Consider the following 10,932-nt stretch of genomic DNA (forward strand, 5'->3'; position numbering starts at 1 on the left):
TTGTTCTGCGCTCTCACGCTTAGTTATCAAACGTCGACTGCTTTATCATAATGAAAAAACTAATTTGGCCATCTAACTCGCTACACGGAAATATTGGTTTGTTCATTCCAATAGGAATAGCCGGCCTTAGTTGATTCAAGTCTCCATATAACACCGACTAGAAGTGAAAAAGAAAACAAAAAACTTTGAATACACGGTGAACATTCCCTTTCCCAAAAAGACGCCATCGCTACTTTTCCCATCAACAGACACGTGTATAACGAAGGTCTTTCACAATCTAAGTGAAATACAGTAGCTTGCAAACGTATTAGTGTAGTACCTATTTTTCAATGTAAGTGAACAACACAGCCATGACAACGACACTTCACCCAAAAGAAAGCGTCGGCACCCTACCCTACTCGTAACGACAGTTAAATACACCCAATTTAATAATAGGTTTACAAACGATCACATGAATCATGTGTCCGTGACACCGATTCAGGAGGTACACTGTTGATTAATGGGACCTACACTCATCGTACCGAAATTATCAAAAACTAAAAAATAATGAATAATTCAAGTTTTCCCAAGGCTGACTATACGCCCATCAATCCTTCAATCAACAACACACCAAAAACCCCTATCAGCCTGAGCTGACACTAACCAAATTCTCCCACCACCTCCTCTTCTTCACATACACTCACTCTCCTTTTTGAATGCGAGTGATGTTTTACCAGAAAAGCTCACTCGCGCGTTACGTTTCAAATTTCCCCGATTTTCACTCTTTTTTTCTTCAGTTCTTCATTTTCTGAAACCGTTTTTCGAAATCCTCCCGAGAAATTCTCTTCCCAGATAGCAAAATCAAGATCCTTCGCGGCGCACGTTAGCCTCTCTAGTTCTGTTATTTTTTTTTCTCATCTTCAGCGATTTTTTTTTTTGATGTACTCAAGAAGAAGAATCAGAAAAGTGGAAGATTATAGGTACATTTTGAGGGAATTAGATCTGAATCTGAATTTTTCAAAGCTTTGCATTTCTCTGTTATGTGATCAAAAACATTAAATTTGATGATGTGCATTTTTTTGAATTCTAATTTTTGAGATCTAGTTAAATCGGAGAATTTTGATTGTTTTTTTTTTTGTTGGTAATGGCAGTGTTGTATTGTGGTTCCGCACTAAGGTAAAATTTAGGCGGAAAAGTTGGTTATTTTGAATTTGGGTATGAGGGAAAGGCAAACTCTTCGAGATGGGGATTGCAGTAGACGGGCTTGAAATCTGGTCAGCAATTCATAGTTGGGTTCTTGAATATTGTAGAGTGTGCAGATGGTTTTATTGAGAGATGTGTTTTCCCAGGAAAATTTTCCATGGAATTGTCTGCTAAGATCTATAAAGGATGAATGTCATAGAACAAGCACTTCCAGAAAGTCTCCTTAAAATGTAACTCATAAAAAAATTCCGGATCAAGTGCACATTCCCTGTTGGAAGCATGGATCCTCGAAATATTTGTTGTTGTTTTCTTTTTTGTTGTCTAAAACTTAACAATTTTTTGCTTATTTCAGAGGAATTGCAGTTCAAGACCCAAGCAAACCACATGGTCTACGTTTATTGATTGAGGATTATCCATTTGCAGTAGACGGGCTTGAAATCTGGTCAGCAATTCATAGTTGGGTTCTTGAATATTGTTCGTTTTACTATCCTAGAGATGCCTTAATCCAAGATGATACCGAGCTCCAATCATGGTGGGGGGACACTAGAACCCAAGGCCATGCTGATTTGAAAGATGAACCATGGTGGCCAAAAATGCAAACTCTATCTGAGCTAACTCAATCATGCACCACAATCATATGGATATCTTCAGCACTCCATGCAGCAGTGAACTTCGGACAATATCCATACGCAGGTTACCTTCCAAATCGTCCAACCACAAGTAGACGATTCATGCCTAAAATAGGGACACATGAATATGAGGAACTTTCGAAAAATCCAGATTTAGTGTTTTTACAAACCATCAACACTCAACTAGACACTCTACTTGTTATATCTCTAATTGAAAATTTGTCCAAACATTCCACTGATGAAGTGTTTCTTGGACAAAGAGAGTACCCGGAGTTTTGGACTAAAGATCCAACACCACTTGAGCATTTAAAAGATTTGGAGAGAAGTTGGTGAAGATTGAGAATAGAATTGTGGAAATGAACAACGATGAGCAATGGAAGAACAGAACGGGACCTGTAAAAATCCCGTACACTCTTTTGTGTCCATATCCTTTACCTTATGATCCTCTTGGACTTACAGGTAGGGGAATACCCAACAGTGTTTCCATATAAGGGGAAAGAAGTCCTTAATTTGGTTCATCATGTATTTGTTCATAATTTCTTCTGTGTAAAAATCACATACACTCTTTTGTGACTGTCTATAATCCATATCCTTCATTTTTGTTTTGCTCTGATTCTTTTCAATTTTATATATTTATTTTTATTGTTTTGGTTCTAGTGAAAATTTTGCACCGGCAGCTTTAGGACCATGTTTGTGTCATATTCCTTGATTTTTTTTTTCTTTTTTCTTCCAAGAAATAGAGCACCTACATTTGCAGTTTTGCACAGATCAAAGAGTCTCGTCCTAACTATATTAGACTGTTTCATTTGCTATCAGCTAACTATGTTAGATTCTTCTCAGCGTCGAATTCACCAAAAAGCCATAGCTAAAGCCAATTATAATTCGACTAGTAGTATTTTTTTTTTTAGCATTTGTTAAAGTCAAATTTCTTGGAAACGTCCAACAGCCAATAATTGGAGTAATTAATGATTGATTATTCTAATCATGACGATGCGTGCGCTGCGGGTCAAGACTTACTCAAGTCTATTAAATACACACCAACTTGCTAGATGCTTCATCTGTCCAAATAGCTTATACAACTTGTTACGATATCACAATTAATCCAACTACTCTAGTACGTCGGCATTACCAGGTCAGGAACTCCATCAAGTCTATAACTATGGCGCTCACGAAAACGTAATTCTACCATACACATCCTAGAGATCCAACTTTGGTTCCCAATTCCTTGCTTTTCATTTTTAACGTTAATTCGTTATCTTACTTTGGTTCAAAGTATGTGTCTTTCTGAGGTTTTTGGAAAATGTTTTGGTCTAAAAGATGATGAAAGGGATAATCAAAATGATCAAAACAAGATCGTCAAAGTTAAAGGAACTGTTGTTCTGATGAAGAAAAATATGCTGGATGTGACTGATTGTTGTGCTTCTTTACTTGATCGTGTTCATGAGTTGTGTGGTAAAGGTGTTTGTCTACAACTTATCAGTTCGGTTAATGGCGACCCAGATAATTAACTTACTCCTTTTCAACTATACTAGATTTGTGTCCGTGTTACGCACCGGACATATTTTCTTTTTAAGTTGGTGTGTGAGGGGCTTCGGTCCGTCCCGTGATAATGCATTTTTGATCTGGTGTGTATGGGGCTTTGCCCCATCCCGTATCGATGTATTTTAGATTTGGTGAGCGCGGGGCTTTCCCGCCCCGTGGCGATGTATTTTAGATATGGTGTGGCAGGGCAAATACATTAAATAGGTGGAGAATATGTGCAAATTTTATTTATTTTTTCCTTTTAACTTGGAGTGTGCGGGGCTCGCCCTGCCCCGTGGCAATTCATTTTTGATTTGGTGTGCGCTGGGCTTCACCCCACCCGTGGAGATGTATTTTTTATTTGGTGTTGCATGGGGCTTCGTCCCGCCCCGTGGCGATGTATTTTCTATTTGGTTTGGTGGAGAAAATACATTAAATAAGTGGAGAATATGTGCATATTTTATTAATTTTTTCTTTTTATTTTCGTAGAATATATATGTATTTTTGTCCCCTTACATATTAATTTGGAAAGAAAGAGTCATAATACAGTAGTTACTCGATTTTCAAATTGAATTTGAACTTCCAAAAAATTTCAAAACACAGTAAGTTAGGTTAGATCTTCCTTTTAAGTTTGTAATTTTTAAACCAATCATATGTTGCCAAGTGTCCTCACCTGTTGGCATGTCATGAATTCCAAATTGAATTTGATTTTTTTTTTTAATTTTTTTCCTATTCTTTTTAAATTTAAACCAATTGTACGTTGCCAAATGTCCTCAACAAAACGCTCGTTTCACAAAACTCAAAAAATGACTGTCTACATCTTCAAGTCTTTAGATATTCACGTATTGATTTCATAATTTTCTTCCATGTAATAAATAAATTCTTTGACTTTAGTCAACCTACGTTGACCTACATAAGTGATTCCGTGTTTGTAGAAAATGAGATGCGAGGAAAAACCAGTAAAGAAGCTTATGGAATCGCAAGATATCATGTTTCACAGCTGAAGCACTAGAATTTAACGTTACATTTGAGTGGGATGAATCAATTGGACTCCCTGGTGCATTTTTTAATCAAGAATTTTCATCACAGTGAATTCTTACTCAAAAAGTTAACTTTAGAAGATGTCCCCGGAGTAGGTCCTGTATATTTTGTCTATCATTCTTGGGTGTACCCTTCCAAACGTTACAAGTGCACTCGGGTTTTCTTTTCTAACCAGAGTTATTTGACAAGTAACACGCCAGAACCTTTACGTAAATATAGAGAAGACGAACTCAAAAATCTTAGAGGAGATGGAACTGGAGAACTTCAAGCATGGGATCGAGTGTATGACTATGCACTGTACAATGATTTGGGAACCGGCCGTCCTGTTCTCGGAAATACAGTCGAATGTCCATACCCTCGGAGGGGAAGGACCGGGAGAAAACCCATGCAAAAAGGTTCTCATGCACCTTTCACTAAGATATATTGCAATCACGTATTACTAACCATTTTTTCATGAGTTTACAAAGAAATTCTTAATTATTCATCACTTATTTAATTGCAGATCCAAGATATGAAAGTGAAATATTAAAACTGAGTCTAAACGTTTATGTTCCTAGAGATGAAAGGTTTAGTCAAATCAAGTTGTCAGATTTTCTAGCCTATGGAGTGAAGGCATTGAGTCAGGGAGTTCGACCAGAGTTAAAAGCAATCTTTGATAAAGCGCATAATGAATTTAATAGCTTCGAAGATGTGCTGCATCTTTACGAAGGATATAAAGGGCAGGTCGATCAACTTGCGGACTCCCATTCAGTGAATTCAAACTGCTGTTTCAACTTAGAGCTGGTTAAAGAAATCTTTCGTTCAGATGGGGAGAAAGCTTTTAAATTCCCTAAGCCTGATGTGATTCAAGGTAAATTCATATTCATAACTAATAACATATGCTAGTACAATTTGTTTGAAAATTTGAGGTTTAATGGTATGTTTGCAGTTGATGAGTTCGCTTGGAGGAGTGACGAAGAATTCGGACGAGAAATGCTTGCAGGACTTAACCCTATTGCTATACGACTTCTCAAGGTGAAAATACAAATCAAATGATTTTATTGTCATTTTGATATTTTCCAATTGTCTAATTTTGCATTAATTTGGATGGACTCCATTATGATTTGCAGGAGTTTCCCCAAACTAGCAAACTTGATCCTACATTATATGGAGACCACACCAGTTCGATAACCAAAAGCCATATTGAAATGAACATGGATGGGTTAACAGTAGACGAGATAGGAACTTGTTATCATTCCGACTAATTAACTTGCATGCAAAGCCAAAAACTTAATTGATTAAAGGAATTGGATCCTATATTTTTGTAGGCAGTAGAGAATCATAAGCTATTCACATTAGATTACCATGATGACTTGATTCCATACTTACACCGGATAAATACAACGGAGACAAAAACATACGCGACCAGAACAATCCTCTTATTGCAAGAGGATGGGACCTTAAAGCCTTTGGCAATTGAGCTGAGTTTGGTGCATCCAGATGGCGAGATTTATGGAGCTGAAAATAAGGTTTACACTCCGTCCCAAGAAGGCGTCGAGGGTTCAATTTGGCAGCTAGCCAAAGCTTATGCGGTCGTCAATGACTCTGGTTTTCATCAGTTTATCAGCCACTGGTACCATTTTTTGCTAGTGTATCAAGTTGGCACTACTTTTTTACTTGATCTGTCATTTTGAGTTTGAGATTGACTATTGACCGGTTTGATCGGATTCTTTTTGTAGGTTGTATACACACGCCATAATTGAGCCATTCATAATTGCTGCTAATAGAACTGAGTGTTCTCCACCCAATACACAAGCTTCTTCAACCTCACTTTCGAGATACAATGAATATCAATGCCGTGAGTAGTCATATTAACCTCACCACAAATGGTTTCTTTGAGCAAACTGTGTTTCCAGATAAGTTTGGCATGGAAATGTCATCTACGATATATAGAGATTGGAATTTCACTGAGCAGGCACTTCCAGAGAATCTCATTAAGAGGTAAGAACTCATAAGCTACTCCATTTGTATATGCAAGCCGATATTCATTTGTTCATTTTAGCTTTCAAGTTGCAACTTGACAAGTTTTTACATCATTCAGGGGAATTGTTGTTCGAGACCCAAGCAAACCACACGGTCTGTGCCTGTTGATTGAAGACTATCCTTTTGCTGTAGATGGGCTTGAAATCTGGTCAGCAATTGAAAACTGGGTTCATGAATATTGTTCATTCTACTATCCTACAGACGACTTAATCCAAGGTGACGCAGAAATCCAATCATGGTGGGAAGAACTCAAAACTAAAGGTCATGGTGACTTGAAAGATGAACCATGGTGGCCAAAAATGCAAACCTTGCCTGAACTAACTCAGTCATGCACCACTATCATATGGATAGCTTCACCACTCCATGCAGCAGTGAATTTCAGACAATACCAATATGCTGGTTATGGGCCAAACCGCCCAACTGTGAGTAGACGGTTCATGCCTAAGCCAGGGACAAGTGATTATGATGAACTTGAGATGAATCCAGATTTAGTTTTCTTGAAAACCATTACTAGCCAGCTACAAACACTTCTTGGCATGTCTCTCATTGAAGGTTTATCCAAACATTCTGCCGATGAAATATTTCTTGGCCAGAGAGAATGCGCTGATCACTGGACTAAAGATGCGGCACCACTTGAAGCATTTAAGAGTTTTGGCGAGAAGTTGGTGAAGATTGAGAATAGAATTGTGGAAATGAACAATGAAGAGCAGTGGAAGAATAGAGTTGGACCTGTAAAAGTTCCGTATACTTTGTTGTGTCCCTATCCTTTACCTTCTAATCCCATCGGACTTATAGGCAGGGGAATACCAAACAGCGTGTCCATCTGACTGACAGAAGAACTTCCATATGTTTTGTTTGTGAAGTTGTTTTTAACTTCTTGTTTCTCTAATTTCTCTAATTTTGATGCTCAATGAATTTGGGGTCCATGCTTGTGTGCAAATTGGTATAACTGCTTCTTTTGTAATATCGTAAATTCTCTTCTGTAAACAAAAAGATTATTTTTTTTTGTTTAGGGAAATTATCGTCCTTTTTTAGGTGGTCCCAAGACTATTTGGTCCAGCGGGAAAACGAGTTTCCTGTTTATAAAATGGACACAAAATACCCTTCCATGTTAATTTCCTACTTATTATTTTATAGCAGTTCATTCTGTTTGATGAACTATCAGGCTTTTTGTAGATTTGAGTTCATTATTTTCATGAAAACACTACACTTCATTATATTTCATGAACTTCATTACATTCAATGAAATCTTAATTCTATAGTACATAACTGCATAACAAAAACTTTTTATTTAAAAAAATAAAATAAATCAGAGTTCATTCTTCCAAATGAACACCTAATAAAACCTATATGAAAATAAAGTTCATTCTTTCAAATGAATACAACAAAAATTCCATTGTTATGAACAAAAATGCAGAGTTCATTTTTTCGAATGAACATCTAATAAAACGAAACCAAATCAAATATGAAAACCGCGTTCTAACTTTCAAATGAACACCTAATAAAACCTATATGAAAACAAAGTTCATTCTTTCAAATGAACACCTAATAAAGCCTATATGAAAATAGAGTTCATTCTTTCAAATGAACACATAACAAAACTTTCATTGTTATGGACAAAAACATAGTTCATTCTTTCGAATGAACACCTAATTAAAAAAAAAAAAATCTAAAAACAGAGTTCATTCTTTAAATGAACACACAACAAAAACATAGTTCATTTTTAAATGAACACACAACAAAAACAGAGTTCATCCTTTCGAATTAACACTTAAAAAAGATCTAAAAACATAGTTCATTCTTCAAATCTTCATCATCTTCAACAATAGCAAAGAAGAAGAACACAAAATATCTCCATCGTTCATCATCGTCAAAACCTAGGAAAAAACGGAAGAAGAAATTTTTCGTCATCATCTCCGTCATCGTCTTCATCATCTTCAGCATGAGTTCATCTTCGATTTCTATAATCAAATCAAGATCTCCATAATCAAAAATCAAAATCTTTGTAATAAAAAAACAAATCGATCTCTGTAATCAAATCAAAACGATCTTTAAAAATAAATCTCCATCCTCAATCTTCAACAGTAACAGAAAGAAAGAAAAAGAGAGAGAGAGAGAGAAAGTAGATTTGAAAAAAAAAGAGAGAGAGAGAAAACAAATCTGAAAATGATTCCCTTCTCTCTTAATAATGAGTATATATAGACAATTACATCATCCATGACGTCATCCGCGCGGGTATTGCCCATCCTAGGATCAGAAAATAATATCTAGGACCAAACAACAATATATATTTTAAAAAAGGACCAAACATACAGTTGACTAGGTCAAAAGAACCAAACTAACTATATTATATTACCTATCAGAGATAAACTCGAGATAACTCAAAAGTGAGATAAACTCAAAACGATAGAAGTGTAAGATCAGGATACACGAACTATCAAAGATAAAATAGTCGAAACTGGCTTCACGAATCCTAAGCGAAATCTTTAATTCGTAAGATCAGGATACACGAACTATCAAAGAAAAATATGGAAACCTAGGTGTAGATGGTGGATTTTCGACAAGGGTTAAAATCGTAAAACCATAATTATACATGCTCCTGATCCGGCAATCAGATGAGTATTGAGGCTCATGTCCCTCATTGAAGCATGAAAGCTCATGCCATGAAATCTATGGGTGAGAAGGCTGTCTCTCAGAGTATATGTAGATGTGTAGTCTCTCAGCTGAGGCAACGACACATCTCATAAATACTGAGCAATATCAGTAATCACTTTTATATAGAATCGAACGATTGGACGACTCCTAGACAGCTTGCCTGCTAGTATAGAGTGATAACGTCTTCAGGATGTAACAATGTTTTCCCTGACTATACGAAAGATATGTGTATAGAATCTTAATGATTGGACAGCTCCTAGACAGATTGCCTGCTAGTATAGAGCAATAACGTCTTCAGGATGCAACAAGGTTTTCCCTGACTATATGAAAGAGATATGAAGTTTCAACAAGCTCATATCTCTTAACTCTCAGATAATTTATGCTCATAGACAGCATGCCTGCTAGTATAGAGCCATCAATTGATTATCTCTAATCGTTAACTGAATATTCAGCAATATTCTACGATTCTTTGTAATATTTCGTCACTTCAATTTGTGGTTCTTCCCAGCAGAATTCCACGGGTTAGTGATAAATATTCAACGTTCAGGTATCTGAGCAGATATCGAGTAAGCCCTGATTAAAATGGTGCAAGTGTATTAAGCAAGTATGCACAAACAAGCACCTGAATGCGCAAACGAGCATTTCAAAAAACGAAGGAACGATGAACCTATGAAAATAGGAAAAATAATAATAATAATAAAATATTGGCAAAGGCGCTAGGGGACTGGGCACACCTTCCGGCCAGTCACGCCATGGCCAGTCCCACGCTCAATTTTATATTTTATCATGTTTTATTATTTTTCTTTGATCTCATGAAAATCCTTTCATTTGAGAAAATCTCTTTCATCTCAAGGAAATTCCCTAGTCTCATGGTGTTTCCTTATGTCAAAGAAATAATAAAAATTATGAAAAGTGTCGTGAGACCAAGCTCACTAGCCGGCCGGCCATGCCCTAGCCGTGGCCGGTACCACACCTCATGGTTCCTTATTATTTTTATTATTTCCCTCATCCCATGAAAATTCCCTGATTTCATGATATTTCCCTAAACCCATGAAAAATAATATAAAATTAGGGAAACTCGTGGGACCTGGCTCTAGCCGGCCGGTCATGCCCTAGCCGGTCCCACACGCCCCTTGCTTTATTATTATTATTTTTTATGTTTCCTCATCTTATGGAAACTCCCTGATTTCAACAAACCTTTTTGATTTTATGATATTTCCTTATAATCATGAAAAGTTACATAAAATTGGGAAGAGTGCCTTGGGACCGTGCCCATTGGCCGGCCGGCCATACCCTGGCCATAGCCAGTCCCACACTTCATCACTCCCTATTTTACTATTATTATTATTATTTCCCTAATCTCATGGAAATTCCTTAATCTCATGAAATTCTTCAGTTTCATGGTATTTCCCTCACATCAGGAAAAATACATAAAAATTACATAAAATTGGGAAAAGTGTTGCGTGAACGAGCTTGCTAGCTGGCCGACCATGCCCTAGCCGTGGCCGATCCCACACCTTGGGATCTCATATTTTATTAATTATTTTTCATCATCTCATGAATTTTTTCTTAGTTTCAGCAAAACCCTGGATCCTTCATATTTTCTCAAAATGTTGCTCAAACGCGCACCGGAAAATATCGAAACTCTCAGAACTGAGACACGAACATTATGGTGAACGGGAATATCCCTTTGACCGACCAAGGCTGGCCCCTAAGGCTTGCAAATATCCGGTCCCGCATGTTTTAATAATTTTGACCTAATTTGCTCAATTGCTCATATTAGGTCCAAACTCTTTTCAAACAACTTGGAGTTTGCTCAAATGACCATCAGCTGGTCCCGTGACCACCAAGGGCCGGTCTCATGCTCTCTTGGTCGGTCCCT

General features: G+C 36.9%; 2 pseudogenes; both read left to right on the forward strand.

The window, feature by feature from the left end:
- The first annotated feature begins 451 nt into the window (after positions 1–451).
- Positions 452–2,419, forward strand: LOC113306084 (annotated as a pseudogene).
- A 584-nt stretch (positions 2,420–3,003) lies between these two features.
- On the forward strand, positions 3,004–7,222 carry LOC113304392 (annotated as a pseudogene).
- Positions 7,223–10,932: the final 3,710 nt, after the last annotated feature.

The sequence above is a fragment of the Papaver somniferum genome, chromosome 8 (assembly GCF_003573695.1).
Source record: "Papaver somniferum cultivar HN1 chromosome 8, ASM357369v1, whole genome shotgun sequence".
NCBI lineage: Eukaryota > Viridiplantae > Streptophyta > Magnoliopsida > Ranunculales > Papaveraceae > Papaver > Papaver somniferum.